The sequence below is a fragment of the Oncorhynchus mykiss genome, chromosome 9 (assembly GCF_057628025.1).
Source record: "Oncorhynchus mykiss isolate SJ-2025 chromosome 9, ASM5762802v1, whole genome shotgun sequence".
NCBI lineage: Eukaryota > Metazoa > Chordata > Actinopteri > Salmoniformes > Salmonidae > Oncorhynchus > Oncorhynchus mykiss.
The window spans coordinates 62726520-62745073 of NC_143030.1; the positions used below are offsets into that span (position 1 = coordinate 62726520).

General features: G+C 41.7%; 1 protein-coding gene across 9 annotated transcripts in view; it reads left to right on the forward strand.

The window, feature by feature from the left end:
• Window positions 1-18554, forward strand: part of LOC110532462 (calmodulin-binding transcription activator 1) — a 617258-nt gene that overhangs the window by 273959 nt on the left and 324745 nt on the right. The window lies entirely within an intron of this gene.

The following is an 18554-nucleotide window of genomic DNA, read 5'->3' on the forward strand; positions in this document are numbered from 1 at the left end:
GGATTGTGGGTTGACAAACACAGGAAGACATTACTGTTCTTTTACATAACCCACAGAGAGAAAGAGAGCAAGAGAAAATAAAGAGAGAGATTGAGAGGGAGGGAGGGAGGGAGAGAGAGCGTTGATAGATATAGCTCTAAGCCTCCCCAGTACAGCTGGTGAGGGTATAGTGTAGTGCGTGTTGTCTGTTTGAGGTCTTGCCCCCTGATAATGCATGTGAGCGTACCAAAGTCCTCTGTCTGATAGAGCAGCCCAGTACCACCCAGGGGCCAGGGTTAAAGGTCACCATACATAAACACAGCCAGGGAAATAAACTGACTGCCTCTCATCAAATCTCATGTGATCCTCAGCCGAGCCACTGAACTGGCTGGAGACACTGGGACTACAACTTCTACTTCTAACAGTCAGACACTGGGACTAACAGTACTAGTTCTAACAGTCATACACTGGGACTAACAGTACTAGTTCTAACAGTCATACACTGAGACTAACACTACTACTTCTAACAGTCAGACACTGGGACTAACAGTACTACTACTAACAGTAAGACACTGGGACTAACAGTACTACTTCTAACAGTCAGACACTGGGACTAACAGTACTACTTCTAACAGTCATACACTGGGACTAACACTACTATTTCTAACAGTCATACACTGGGACTAACAGTACTACTTCTAACAGTCAGACACTGGGACTAACAGTACTACTTCTAACAGTCAGACACTGGGACTAACAGTACTACTTCTAACAGTCACACACTGGGACTACCACTACTACTACTAACAGTCAGACACTGGGACTAACAGTACTACTTCTAACAGTCAGACACTGGGACTAACAGTACTACTTCTAACAGTCAGACACTGGGACTAACAGTACTACTTCTAACAGTCACACACTGGGACTACCACTACTACTACTAACAGTCACACACTGGGACTAACACTTCTACTTCTAACAGTCATACACTGGGACTAACACTACTACTTCTAACAGTCATAAACTGGGACTACCACTACTACTTCTAACACTCACAGACTGGGACTAACAGTACTACTTCTAACAGTCAGACGCTGGGACTAACAGTACTACTTCTAACAGTCACACACTGGGACTAACAGTACTACTTCAAACAGTCACACACTGGGACTAACAGTACTACTTCAAACAGTCATACACTGGGACTAACACTTCTACTTCTAACAGTCATACACTGGGACATAACACTACTACTTCTAACAGTCATACACTGGGACTAACACTTCTACTTCTAACAGTCATACACTGGGACTAAGTACAAATTCTAACAGTCAGACATTGGGACTAACAGTACTACTTCTAACAGTCATACACTGGGACTAACACTTCTACTTCTAACAGTCATACACTGGGACTAAGTACAAATTCTAACAGTCAGACATTGGGACTAACACTACTACTTCTAACGGTCATACACTGGGACATAACACTACTACTTCTAACAGTCAGACACTGGGACTAACAGTACTACTTCTAACATTCAGACACTGGGACTAACACTACTACTTCTAACAGTCACACACTGGGACATAAGACTACTGCTTCTAACAGTCATACACTGGGACTAACAATACTACTTCTAACAGTCAGACACTGGGACTAACACTACTACTTCTAACAGTCATACACTGGGACATAACACTACTACTTCTAACAGTCAGACACTGGGACTACCACTACTACTTCTAACAGTCAGACACTGGGACTAACAGTACTACTTCAAACAGTCATACACTGGGACTAACACTTCTACTTCTAACAGTCACACACTGGGACATAAGACTACTGCTTCTAACAGTCATACACTGGGACTAACAATACTACTTCTAACAGTCAGACACTGGGACTAACACTACTACTTCTAACAGTCATACACTGGGACATAACACTACTACTTCTAACAGTCAGACACTGGGACTAAAGGTACTAGTTCTAACAGTCAGACACTGGGACTAACACTACTATATCTAACAGTCATACACTGGGACTAACAATACTACATCTAACAGTTAGACACTGGGACTAACACTACTACATCTAACAGTCATACACTGGGACTATCACTACTACTTCTAACAGTCAGACACTGGGACTAACACTACTACTTCTAACAGTCATACACTGGGACATAACACTACTAGTTCTAACAGTCAGACACTGGGACTAACACTTCTACTTCGAACAGTCATAGACTGGGACTAACAGTACTAGTTCTAACAGTCATACACTGGGACATAACACCACTACTTCTAACAGTCATACACTGGGACTACCACTACTACTACTAACAGTCACACACTGGGACTAACACTTCTACTTCTAACAGTCATACACTGGGACTAACACTACTACTGCTAACAGTCATACACTGGGACTACCACTACTACTTCTAACACTCACAGACTGGGACTAACAGTGCTACTTCTAACAGTCAGACCCTGGGACTAACAGTACTACTTCTAACAGTCACACACTGGGACTAACAGTACTACTTCAAACAGTCACACACTGGGACTAACAGTACTACTTCAAACAGTCATACACTGGGACTAACACTTCTACTTCTAACAGTCATACACTGGGACATAACACTACTACTTCTAACAGTCATACACTGGGACTAACACTACTACTTCTAACATTCAGACGCTGGGACTAACATTACTACTTCTAACAGTCATACACTGGGACTAACACTTCTACTTCTAACAGTCAGACACATGGGACTACCACTACTACTTCTAACATTCAGACACTGGGAATAACATTACTACTACTAACAGTCATTCACTGGGACTAACAGTACTACTTCTAACAGTCACACACTGGGACTAACAGTACTACTTCTAACAGTCAGACACTGGGACTAACAGTACTACTTCTAACAGTCATACACTGGGACTACCACTACTACTTCTAACAGTCAGACACTGGGACTAACAGTACTACTTCAAACAGTCATACACTGGGACTTACACTTCTACTTCTAACAGTCACACACTGGGACATAAGACTACTGCTTCTAACAGTCATACACTGGGACTAACAATACTACTTCTAACAGTCAGACACTGGGACTAACAGTACTACTTCTAACAGTCAGACACTGGGACTAACACTTCTACTCCTAACAGTCATATACTGAGACTACCACTACTACTTCTAACAGTCATACACTGGGACTACCATTACTACTTATAGCACTCACACACTGGGACTAACAGTACTACTTCAAACAGTCATACACTGGGACTAACAGTACTACTTCAAACAGTCACACACTGGGACTAACAGTACTACTTCAAACAGTCATACACTGGGACTAACACTTCTACTTCTAACAGTCATACACTGGGACATAACACTACTACTTCTAACAGTCATGCACTGGGACTAACACTACTACTTCTAACAGTCAGAGACTGGGACTAACAGTACTACTTCTAACAGTCATACACTGGGACATAACACTACTACTTCTAACAGTCAGACACTGGGACTAAATGTACTACTTCTAACAGTCACACACTGGCACTAACAGTACTGATTCTAACAGTCATACACTGGGACATAAAACTACTACTTCTAACATTCAGACACTGGGACATAACAGTACTACTTCTAACAGTCAGACACTGGGACTAACAGTACTACTTCTAACAGTCATACACTGGGACATAACACTACTACTTCTAACAGTCAGACACTGGGACTAAAGGTACTAGTTCTAACAGTCAGACACTGGGACTAACACTACTACATCTAACAGTCATACACTGGGACTAACAATACTACATCTAACAGTTAGACACTGGGACTAACACTACTACATCTAACAGTCATACACTGGGACTATCACTACTACTTCTAACAGTCATACACTGGGACTAACAGTACTACTTCTAACAGTCATACACTGGGACTAACAGTACTACTTCTATCAGTCACACACTGGCACTAACAGTACTGCTTCTAACAGTCATACACTGGGACATAAAACTACTACGCCTAACAGTCAGACACTGGGACTAACACTACTACTTCTACCAGTCATACACTGGGACTAACACTACTACTTCTAACAGTCAGACACTGGGACTAACAGTACTACTTCTAACAGTCACACACTGGGACTACCACTACTACTACTAACAGTCAGACACTGGGACTAACAGTACTACTTCTAACAGTCAGACACTGGGACTAACAGTACTACTTCTAACAGTCAGACACTGGGACTAACAGTACTACTTCTAACAGTCACACACTGGGACTACCACTACTACTACTAACAGTCACACACTGGGACTAACACTTCTACTTCTAACAGTCATACACTGGGACTAACACTACTACTTCAAACAGTCATACACTGGGACTACCACTACTACTTCTAACACTCACAGACTGGGACTAACAGTACTACTTCTAACAGTCAGACGCTGGGACTAACAGTACTACTTCTAACAGTCACACACTGGGACTAACAGTACTACTTCAAACAGTCACACACTGGGACTAACAGTACTACTTCAAACAGTCATACACTGGGACTAACACTTCTACTTCTAACAGTCATACACTGGGACATAACACTACTACTTCTAACAGTCATACACTGGGACTAACACTACTACTTCTAACATTCAGACACGGGGACTAACAGTACTACTTCTAACAGTCATACACTGGGACTAACAGTACAAATTCTAACAGTCAGACATTGGGACTAACACTACTACTTCTAACGGTCATTCACTGGGACTAACACTTCTACTCCTAACAGTCATACACTGGGACTACCACTACTACTTCTAACAGTCAGAGACTGGGACTAACAGTACTACTTCTAACAGTCATACACTGGGACATAACACTACTACTTCTAACAGTCAGACACTGGGACTCAAGGTACTACTTCTAACAGTCACACACTGGCACTAACAGTACTGCTTCTAACAGTCATACACTGGGACATACAACTACTACTTCTAACAGTCAGACACTGGGACTAACACTACTACTTCTAACATTCAGACACTGGGACATAACACTACTACTTCTAACAGTCAGACACTGGGACTAACAGTACTACTTCTATCAGTCACACACTGGCACTAACAGTACTGCTTCTAACAGTCATACACTGGGACATAAAACTACTACGCCTAACAGTCAGACACTGGGACTAACACTACTACTTCTACCAGTCATACACTGGGACTAACACTACTACTTCTAACAGTCAGACACTGGGACTAACACTACTACTTCTAACAGTCACACACTGGGACTAACACTACTACTTCTAACAGTCAGACATTGGGACATAACACTACTACTTCTAACAGTCACACACCGGGACTACCACTACTACTTCTAACAGTCATACACTGGGACTAACAGTACAAATTCTAACAGTCAGACACTGGGACTAACAGTACTACTTCTAACAGTCAGACACTGGGACTAACAATACTACTTCTGACAGTCAGACACTGGGACTAACAGTACTACTTCTAACAGTCATACACTGGGACATAACACTACTACTACTAACAGTCATACACTGGGACATTACACTACTACTTCTAACAGTCAAACACTGGGACTAACATTACTACTTCTGACAGTCAGAAACTGGGACTAACACTACTACTTCTAACAGTCATACACTGGGACTAACACTACTACTTCAAACAGTCATACACTGGGACTACCACTACTACTTCTAACACTCACAGACTGGGCCTAACAGTACTACTTCTAACAGTCAGACGCTGGGACTAACAGTACTACTTCTAACAGTCACACACTGGGACTAACAGTACTACTTCAAACAGTCACACACTGGGACTAACAGTACTACTTCAAACAGTCATACACTGGGACTAACACTTCTACTTCTAACAGTCATACACTGGGACATAACACTACTACTTCTAACAGTCATACACTGGGACTAACACTACTACTTCTAACATTCAGACACGGGGACTAACAGTACTACTTCTAACAGTCATACACTGGGACTAAGTACAAATTCTAACAGTCAGACATTGGGACTAACACTACTACTTCTAACGGTCATACACTGGGACATAACACTACTACTTCTAACAGTCATACACTGGGACTAACACTACTACTTCTAACAGTCAGACACTAGGACTACCACTACTACTTCTAACATTCAGACGCTGGGACTAACATTACTACTTCTAACAGTCATACACAGGGACTAACACTTCTACTTCTAACAGTCAGACACATGGGACTACCACTACTACTTCTAACATTCAGACACTGGGAATAACATTACTACTACTAACAGTCATTCACTGGGACTAACAGTACTACTTCTAACAGTCACACACTGGGACTAACAGTACTACTTCTAACAGTCAGACACTGGGACTAACAGTACTACTTCTAACAGTCATACACTGGGACTACCACTACTACTTCTAACAGTCAGACACTGGGACTAACAGTACTACTTCAAACAGTCATACACTGGGACTTACACTTCTACTTCTAACAGTCACACACTGGGACATAAGACTACTGCTTCTAACAGTCATACACTGGGACTAACAATACTACTTCTAACAGTCAGACACTGGGACTAACAGTACTACTTCTAACAGTCAGACACTGGGACTAACACTTCTACTCCTAACAGTCATACACTGAGACTACCACTACTACTTCTAACAGTCATACACTGGGACTACCATTACTACTTATAGCACTCACACACTGGGACTAACAGTACTACTTCAAACAGTCATACACTGGGACTAACAGTACTACTTCAAACAGTCACACACTGGGACTAACAGTACTACTTCAAACAGTCATACACTGGGACTAACACTTCTACTTCTAACAGTCATACACTGGGACATAACACTACTACTTCTAACAGTCATGCACTGGGACTAACACTACTACTTCTAACAGTCAGAGACTGGGACTAACAGTACTACTTCTAACAGTCATACACTGGGACATAACACTACTACTTCTAACAGTCAGACACTGGGACTAAATGTACTACTTCTAACAGTCACACACTGGCACTAACAGTACTGATTCTAACAGTCATACACTGGGACATAAAACTACTACTTCTAACATTCAGACACTGGGACATAACAGTACTACTTCTAACAGTCAGACACTGGGACTAACAGTACTACTTCTAACAGTCATACACTGGGACATAACACTACTACTTCTAACAGTCAGACACTGGGACTAAAGGTACTAGTTCTAACAGTCAGACACTGGGACTAACACTACTACATCTAACAGTCATACACTGGGACTAACAATACTACATCTAACAGTTAGACACTGGGACTAACACTACTACATCTAACAGTCATACACTGGGACTATCACTACTACTTCTAACAGTCATACACTGGGACTAACAGTACTACTTCTAACAGTCACACACTGGCACTAACAGTACTGCTTCTAACAGTCATACACTGGGACATAAAACTACTACGCCTAACAGTCAGACACTGGGACTAACACTACTACTTCTACCAGTCATACACTGGGACTAACACTACTACTTCTAACAGTCAGACACTGGGACTAACAGTACTACTTCTAACAGTCACACACTGGGACTACCACTACTACTACTAACAGTCAGACACTGGGACTAACAGTACTACTTCTAACAGTCAGACACTGGGACTAACAGTCAGACACTGGGACTAACAGTACTACTTCTAACAGTCACACACTGGGACTACCACTACTACTACTAACAGTCACACACTGGGACTAACACTTCTACTTATAACAGTCATACACTGGGACTAACACTACTACTTCAAACAGTCATACACTGGGACTACCACTACTACTTCTAACACTCACAGACTGGGACTAACAGTACTACTTCTAACAGTCAGACGCTGGGACTAACAGTACTACTTCTAACAGTCACACACTGGGACTAACAGTACTACTTCAAACAGTCACACACTGGGACTAACAGTACTACTTCAAACAGTCATACACTGGGACTAACACTTCTACTTCTAACAGTCATACACTGGGACATAACACTACTACTTCTAACAGTCATACACTGGGACTTACACTACTACTTCTAACATTCAGACACGGGGACTAACAGTACTACTTCTAACAGTCATACACTGGGACTAAGTACAAATTCTAACAGTCAGACATTGGGACTAACACTACTACTTCTAACGGTCATACACTGGGACATAACACTACTACTTCTAACAGTCAGACACTGGGACTAACAGTACTACTTCTAACATTCAGACACTGGGACTAACACTACTACTTCTAACAGTCAGACAATGGGACTACCACTACTACTTCTAACAGTCAGACACTGGGATTAACAGTACTACTTCAAACAGTCATACACTGGGACTAACACTTCTACTTCTAACAGTCACACACTGGGACATAAGACTACTGCTTCTAACAGTCATACACTGGGACTAACAATACTACTTCTAACAGTCAGACACTGGGACTAACACTACTACTTCTAACAGTCATACACTGGGACATAACACTACTACTTCTAACAGTCAGACACTGGGACTAAAGGTACTAGTTCTAACAGTCAGACACTGGGACTAACACTACTACATCTAACAGTCATACACTGGGACTAACAATACTACATCTAACAGTTAGATACTGGGACTAACACTACTACATCTAACAGTCATACACTGGGACTATCACTACTACTTCTAACAGTCAGACACTGGGACTAACACTACTACTTCTAACAGTCATACACTGGGACATAACACTACTAGTTCTAACAGTCAGACACTGGGACTAACACTTCTACTTCGAACAGTCATAGACTGGGACTAACAGTACTAGTTCTAACAGTCATACACTGGGACATAACACCACTACTTCTAACAGTCATACACTGGGACTACCACTACTACTACTAACAGTCACACACTGGGACTAACACTTCTACTTCTAACAGTCATACACTGGGACTAACACTACTACTGCTAACAGTCATACACTGGGACTACCACTACTACTTCTAACACTCACAGACTGGGACTAACAGTGCTACTTCTAACAGTCAGACGCTGGGACTAACAGTACTACTTCTAACAGTCACAAACTGGGACTAACAGTACTACTTCAAACAGTCACACACTGGGACTAACAGTACTACTTCAAACAGTCATACACTGGGACTAACACTTCTACTTCTAACAGTCATACACTGGGACATAACACTACTACTTCTAACAGTCACAAACTGGGACTAACAGTACTACTTCAAACAGTCACACACTGGGACTAACAGTACTACTTCAAACAGTCATACACTGGGACTAACACTACTACATCTAACAGTCATACACTGGGACTAACAATACTACATCTAACAGTTAGACACTGGGACTAACACTACTACATCTAACAGTCATACACTGGGACTATCACTACTACTTCTAACAGTCATACACTGGGACTAACAGTACTACTTCTAACAGTCATACACTGGGACTAACAGTACTACTTCTATCAGTCACACACTGGCACTAACAGTACTGCTTCTAACAGTCATACACTGGGACATAAAACTACTACGCCTAACAGTCAGACACTGGGACTAACACTACTACTTCTACCAGTCATACACTGGGACTAACACTACTACTTCTAACAGTCAGACACTGGGACTAACACTACTACTTCTAACAGTCACACACTGGGACTACCACTACTACTACTAACAGTCAGACACTGGGACTAACAGTACTACTTCTAACAGTCAGACACTGGGACTAACAGTACTACTTCTAACAGTCAGACACTGGGACTAACAGTACTACTTCTAACAGTCACACACTGGGACTACCACTACTACTACTAACAGTCACACACTGGGACTAACACTTCTACTTCTAACAGTCATACACTGGGACTAACACTACTACTTCAAACAGTCATACACTGGGACTACCACTACTACTTCTAACACTCACAGACTGGGACTAACAGTACTACTTCTAACAGTCAGACGCTGGGACTAACAGTACTACTTCTAACAGTCACACACTGGGACTAACAGTACTACTTCAAACAGTCACACACTGGGACTAACAGTACTACTTCAAACAGTCATACACTGGGACTAACACTTCTACTTCTAACAGTCATACACTGGGACATAACACTACTACTTCTAACAGTCATACACTGGGACTAACACTACTACTTCTAACATTCAGACACGGGGACTAACAGTACTACTTCTAACAGTCATACACTGGGACTAAGTACAAATTCTAACAGTCAGACATTGGGACTAACACTACTACTTCTAACGGTCATACACTGGGACATAACACTACTACTTCTAACAGTCAGACACTGGGACTAACAGTACTACTTCTAACATTCAGACACTGGGACTAACACTACTACTTCTAACAGTCAGACAATGGGACTACCACTACTACTTCTAACAGTCAGACACTGGGATTAACAGTACTACTTCAAACAGTCATACACTGGGACTAACACTTCTACTTCTAACAGTCACACACTGGGACATAAGACTACTGCTTCTAACAGTCATACACTGGGACTAACAATACTACTTCTAACAGTCAGACACTGGGACTAACACTACTACTTCTAACAGTCATACACTGGGACATAACACTACTACTTCTAACAGTCAGACACTGGGACTAAAGGTACTAGTTCTAACAGTCAGACACTGGGACTAACACTACTACATCTAACAGTCATACACTGGGACTAACAATACTACATCTAACAGTTAGATACTGGGACTAACACTACTACATCTAACAGTCATACACTGGGACTATCACTACTACTTCTAACAGTCAGACACTGGGACTAACACTACTACTTCTAACAGTCATACACTGGGACATAACACTACTAGTTCTAACAGTCAGACACTGGGACTAACACTTCTACTTCGAACAGTCATAGACTGGGACTAACAGTACTAGTTCTAACAGTCATACACTGGGACATAACACCACTACTTCTAACAGTCATACACTGGGACTACCACTACTACTACTAACAGTCACACACTGGGACTAACACTTCTACTTCTAACAGTCATACACTGGGACTAACACTACTACTGCTATCAGTCATACACTGGGACTACCACTACTACTTCTAACACTCACAGACTGGGACTAACAGTGCTACTTCTAACAGTCAGACGCTGGGACTAACAGTACTACTTCTAACAGTCACAAACTGGGACTAACAGTACTACTTCAAACAGTCACACACTGGGACTAACAGTACTACTTCAAACAGTCATACACTGGGACTAACACTTCTACTTCTAACAGTCATACACTGGGACATAACACTACTACTTCTAACAGTCATACACTGGGACTAACACTACTACTTCTAACATTCAGACACGGGGACTAACAGTACTACTTCTAACAGTCATACACTGGGACTAACAGTACAACTTCTAACAGTCAGACACTGGGACTAACACTACTACTTCTAACAGTCATACACTGGGACATAACACTACTAGTTCTAACAGTCAGACACTGGGACTAACACTTCTACTTCGAACAGTCATAGACTGGGACTAACAGTACTAGTTCTAACAGTCATACACTGGGACATAACACCACTACTTCTAACAGTCATACACTGGGACTACCACTACTACTACTAACAGTCACACACTGGGACTAACACTTCTACTTCTAACAGTCATACACTGGGACTAACACTACTACTGCTAACAGTCATACACTGGGACTACCACTACTACTTCTAACACTCACAGACTGGGACTAACAGTGCTACTTCTAACAGTCAGACGCTGGGACTAACAGTACTACTTCTAACAGTCACAAACTGGGACTAACAGTACTACTTATAAGAGTCATACACTGGGACTACCACTACTACTTCTAACAGTCATGCACTGGGACTAACATTACTACTTCTAACAGTCATACACTGGGACTAACAGTACTACTTCTAACAGTCAGACACTGGGACTAACACTACTACTTCTAACAGTCAGACACTGGGACTACCACTACTACTTCTAACAGTCAGATATTGGGACTAATATTCCTACTTCTAACAGTCAGACACATGGGACTACCACTACTACTTCTAACATTCATACACTGGGACTACCACTACTACTTCTAACAGTCAGAGACTGGGACTAACAGTACTACTTCTAACAGTCATACACTGGGACATAACACTACTACTTCTAACAGTCAGACACTGGGACTCAAGGTACTACTTCTAACAGTCACACACTGGCACTAACAGTACTGCTTCTAACAGTCATACACTGGGACATACAACTACTACTTCTAACAGTCAGACACTGGGACTAACACTACTACTATTAACATTCAGACACTGGGACATAACACTACTACTTCTAACAGTCAGACACTAGGACTAACAGTACTACTTCTATCAGTCACACACTGGCACTAACAGTACTGCTTCTAACAGTCATACACTGGGACATAAAACTACTACGCCTAACAGTCAGACACTGGGACTAACACTACTACTTCTACCAGTCATACACTGGGACTAACACTACTACTTCTAACAGTCAGACACTGGGACTAACACTACTACTTCTAACAGTCACACACTGGGACTAACACTACTACTTCTAACAGTCAGACATTGGGACATAACACTACTACTTCTAACAGTCACACACCAGGACTACCACTACTACTTCTAACAGTCATACACTGGGACTAACAGTACAAATTCTAACAGTCAGACACTGGGACTAACAGTACTACTTCTAACAGTCAGACACTGGGACTAACAATACTACTTCTGACAGTCAGACACTGGGACTAACAGTACTACTTCTAACAGTCATACACTGGGACATAACACTACTACTTCTAACAGTCATACACTGGGACTAACACTACTACTTCTAACAGTCAGACACTGGGACTAACACTACTACTTCTAACATTCAGACGCTGGGACTAACATTACTACTTCTAACAGTCATACACTGGGACTAACACTTCTACTTCTAACAGTCAGACACATGGGACTACCACTACTACTTCTAACATTCAGACACTGGGAATAACATTACTACTACTAACAGTCATTCACTGGGACTAACAGTACTACTTCTAACAGTCACACACTGGGACTAACAGTACTACTTCTAACAGTCAGACACTGGGACTAACAGTACTACTTCTAACAGTCATACACTGGGACTAACACTACTACTTCTAACAGTCAGACACTGGGACTAACACTACTACTTCTAACAGTCACACACTGGGACTAACACTACTACTTCTAACAGTCAGACACTGGGACTAACACTACTACTTCTAACAGTCACACACTGGGACTAACACTACTACTTCTAACAGTCAGACATTGGGACATAACACTACTACTCCTAACAGTCATACACTGGGACTAACACTTCTACTTCTAACAGTCATACACTGGGACTACCACTACTACTTCTAACAGTCATACACTGGGACTACCACTACTACTTATAGCACTCACACACTAGGACTAACAGTACTACTGCTAACAGTCATACGCTGAGACTACCACTACTACTTCTAACAGTCATACACTGGGACTACCACTACTACTTCTAACAGTCATACACTGGGACTACCACTACTACTTATAGCACTCACACACTAGGACTAACAGTACTACCGCTAACAGTCATACGCTGAGACTACCACTACTACTTCTAACAGTCAGACACTGGGACTCAAGGTACTACTTCTAACAGTCACACACTGGCACTAACAGTACTGCTTCTAACAGTCATACACTGGGACATACAACTACTACTTCTAACAGTCAGACACCGGAACTACCACTACTACTTCTAACAGTCAGACACTGGGACTAACACTACTACTTCTAACAGTCAGACACTGCGACTAACAGTACTACTTCTAACAGTCAGACACTGGGACAAAACACTACTACTTCTACCAGTCATACACTGGGACTAACACTACTACTTCTAACAGTCATACACTGGGACTAACACTACTACTTCTGAAAGTCATACACTGGGACATAACACTACTACTTCTAACAGTCATACACTGGGACTAACACTACTACTTCTTACATTCAGACACTGGGACTAACAGTACTACTTCTAACAGTCGTACACTGGGACATAACACTACTACTTCTAACAGTCATACACTGGGACATTACACTACTACTTCTAACATTCAGACACTGGGACTAACATTACTACTTCTAACATGCAGACACTGGGACTACCACTACTACTTCTAACATTCAGACGCTGGGACTAACATTACTACTTCTAACAATCATACACTGGGACTAACACTACTACTTCTAACAGTCATAAACTGGGACTAACACTGCTACTTCTAACATTCAGACACTGGGACTAACAGTACTACTTATAAGAGTCATACACTGGGACTACCACTACTACTTCTAACAGTCATGCACTGGGACTAACATTACTACTTCTAACAGTCATACACTGGGACTAACAGTACTACTTCTAACAGTCAGACACTGGGACTAACACTACTACTTCTAACAGTCAGACACTGGGACTACCACTACTACTTCTAACAGTCACACACTGGGACTAACATTCCTACTTCTAACAGTCAGACACATGGGACTACCACTACTACTTCTAACATTCAGACACTGGGAATAACATTACTACTACTAACAGTCATTCACTGGGACTAACAGTACTACTTCTAACAGTCATACACTGGGACTACCACTACTACTTCTAACAGTCATACACTGGGACTACCACTACTACTTATAGCACTCACACACTAGGACTAACAGTACTACCGCTAACAGTCATACGCTGAGACTACCACTACTACTTCTAACAGTCAGACACTGGGACTCAAGGTACTACTTCTAACAGTCACACACTGGCACTAACAGTACTGCTTCTAACAGTCATACACTGGGACATACAACTACTACTTCTAACAGTCAGACACCGGAACTACCACTACTACTTCTAACAGTCAGACACTGGGACTAACACTACTACTTCTAACAGTCAGACACTGCGACTAACAGTACTACTTCTAACAGTCAGACACTGGGACAAAACACTACTACTTCTACCAGTCATACACTGGGACTAACACTACTACTTCTAACAGTCATACACTGGGACTAACACTACTACTTCTGAAAGTCATACACTGGGACATAACACTACTACTTCTAACAGTCATACACTGGGACTAACACTACTACTTCTTACATTCAGACACTGGGACTAACAGTACTACTTCTAACAGTCGTACACTGGGACATAACACTACTACTTCTAACAGTCATACACTGGGACATTACACTACTACTTCTAACATTCAGACACTGGGACTAACATTACTACTTCTAACATGCAGACACTGGGACTACCACTACTACTTCTAACATTCAGACGCTGGGACTAACATTACTACTTCTAACAATCATACACTGGGACTAACACTACTACTTCTAACAGTCATAAACTGGGACTAACACTGCTACTTCTAACATTCAGACACTGGGACTAACAGTACTACTTATAAGAGTCATACACTGGGACTACCACTACTACTTCTAACAGTCATGCACTGGGACTAACATTACTACTTCTAACAGTCATACACTGGGACTAACAGTACTACTTCTAACAGTCAGACACTGGGACTAACACTACTACTTCTAACAGTCAGACACTGGGACTACCACTACTACTTCTAACAGTCACACACTGGGACTAACATTCCTACTTCTAACAGTCAGACACATGGGACTACCACTACTACTTCTAACATTCAGACACTGGGAATAACATTACTACTACTAACAGTCATTCACTGGGACTAACAGTACTACTTCTAACAGTCACACACTGGGAATAACAGTACTACTTCTAACAGTCAGACGCTGGGACTAACAGTACTACTTCTAACAGTCAGACACTGTGACTAACAGTACTACTTCTAACAGTCACACACTGGGACTACCGTTACTACTTCTAACAGTCATACACTGGACTAACAGTACTACTTCTAACAGTCAGACACTGGGACTAACACTACTACTTCTAACAGTCACACACTGGGACTACCACTACTACGTCTAACATTCAGACACTGGTACTAACATTACTACTTCTAACAGTCATACACTGGGACTAACACTACTACTTCTAACAGTCACACACTGGGACTAACACTACTACTTCTAACAATCAGATTATGGGACTAACAGTACTACTTCTAACAGTCAGACACTGCGACTAACAGTACTACTCCTAACAGTCAGACACTGGGACTAACACTACTACGTCTAACAGTCAGACACTGGGACTACCACTACTACTTCTAACAGTCAGCACTGGGACTAACAGTACTAATTCTAACAGTCCGATTCTGGGACTAACATTACTACTTCTAACAGTCATACACTGGGACTAACACTACTACTTCTAACAGTCAGACACTGGGACATAACACTACTACTTCTAACTGTCACACACTGGGATTACCACTACTACTTCTAACATGCAGACACTGGGACTACCACTACTACTTCTAACAGTCACACACTGGGACTAACAGTACTACTTCTAACAGTCAGATTCTGGGACTAACAGTACTACTTCTAACAGTCAGACATTGGGACATAACACTACTACTTCTAACAGTCACACACCGGGACTACCACTACTACTTCTAACAGTCAGACACTGGGACTAACACTACTACTTCTAACAGTCAGACACTGCGACTAACAGTACTACTTCTAACAGTCAGACACTTGGACTAACAGTACTACTTCTAACAGTCAGACACTGGGACTAAGAGTACTACTTCTAACAGTCAGACACTGGGACTAACACTACTACTTCTAACAGTCATACACTGGGACTAACACTACTACTTCTGAAAGTCATACACTGGGACATAACACTACTACTTCTAACAGTCATACACTGGGACTAACACTACTACTTCTAACATTCAGACACTGGGACTAACATTACTACTTCTAACAATCATACACTGGGACTAACACTACTACTTCTAACAGTCATAAACTGGTGCTAACACTGCTACTTCTACCATTCAGACACTGGGACTAACAGTACTACTTATAAGAGTCATACACTGGGACTACCACTACTACTTCTAACAGTCATGCACTGGGACTAACATTACTACTTCTAACAGTCATACACTGGGACTAACAGTACTACTTCTAACAGTCAGACACTGGGACTAACACTACTACTTCTAACAGTCACACACTGGGACAACCATTACTACTTCTAACAGTCATACACAGGGACTAACAGTACTACTTCTAACAGTCAGACACTGGGACTAACACTACTACTTCTAACAGTCACACACTGGGACTAACACTCCTACTTCTAAGAGTCAGACACTGGGACATAACACTACTACTTCTAACAGTCACTCACCGGGACTACCACTACTACTTCTAACAGTCAGACACTGGGACTAACAGCACTACTTCTAACAGTCAGATTCTGGGACTAACAGTTCTACTTCTAACAGTCAGACACTGGGACTAACAGTACTACCTCTAACAGTCAGACACTACTACTAACAGTACTACTTCTAACAGTCAGATACTGGGACTAACAGTACTACTTCTAACAGTCAGACACTGGGACTAACAATACTACTTCTAACAGTCAGACACTAGGACTAACACTACTACTTCTAACATTAAGACACTGGGACTACCACTACTACTTATAACATTCAGACGCTGGGACTAACATTACTACTTCTAACAATCATAAACTGGGACTAACACTGCTACTTCTAACATTAAGACACTGGGACTACCACTACTACTTATAACATTCAGACGCTGGGACTAACATTACTACTTCTAACAATCATACACTGGGACTAACACTACTACTTCTAACAGTCATAAACTGGGACTAACACTGCTACTTCTAACATTCAGACACTGCGACTAACAGTACTACTTATAAGAGTCGTACACTGGGACAAGACACTACTACTTCTAACAGTCAGACACTGGGACTAACACTACTATTTCTAACAGTCAGACACTGGGACAAAACACTACTACTACTACCAGTCATACAGGGGACTAACACTACTACTTCTAACATTCAGACACTGGGAATAACATTACTACTTCTAACAGTCATTCACTGGGACTATCAGTACTACTTCTAACAGTCACACACTGGGACTAACAGTACTACTTCTAACAGTCAGACACTACTACTAACAGTACTACTTCTAACAGTCAGATACTGGGACTAACAGTACTACTTCTAACAGTCAGACACTGGGACTAACAGTACTACTTCTAACAGTCAG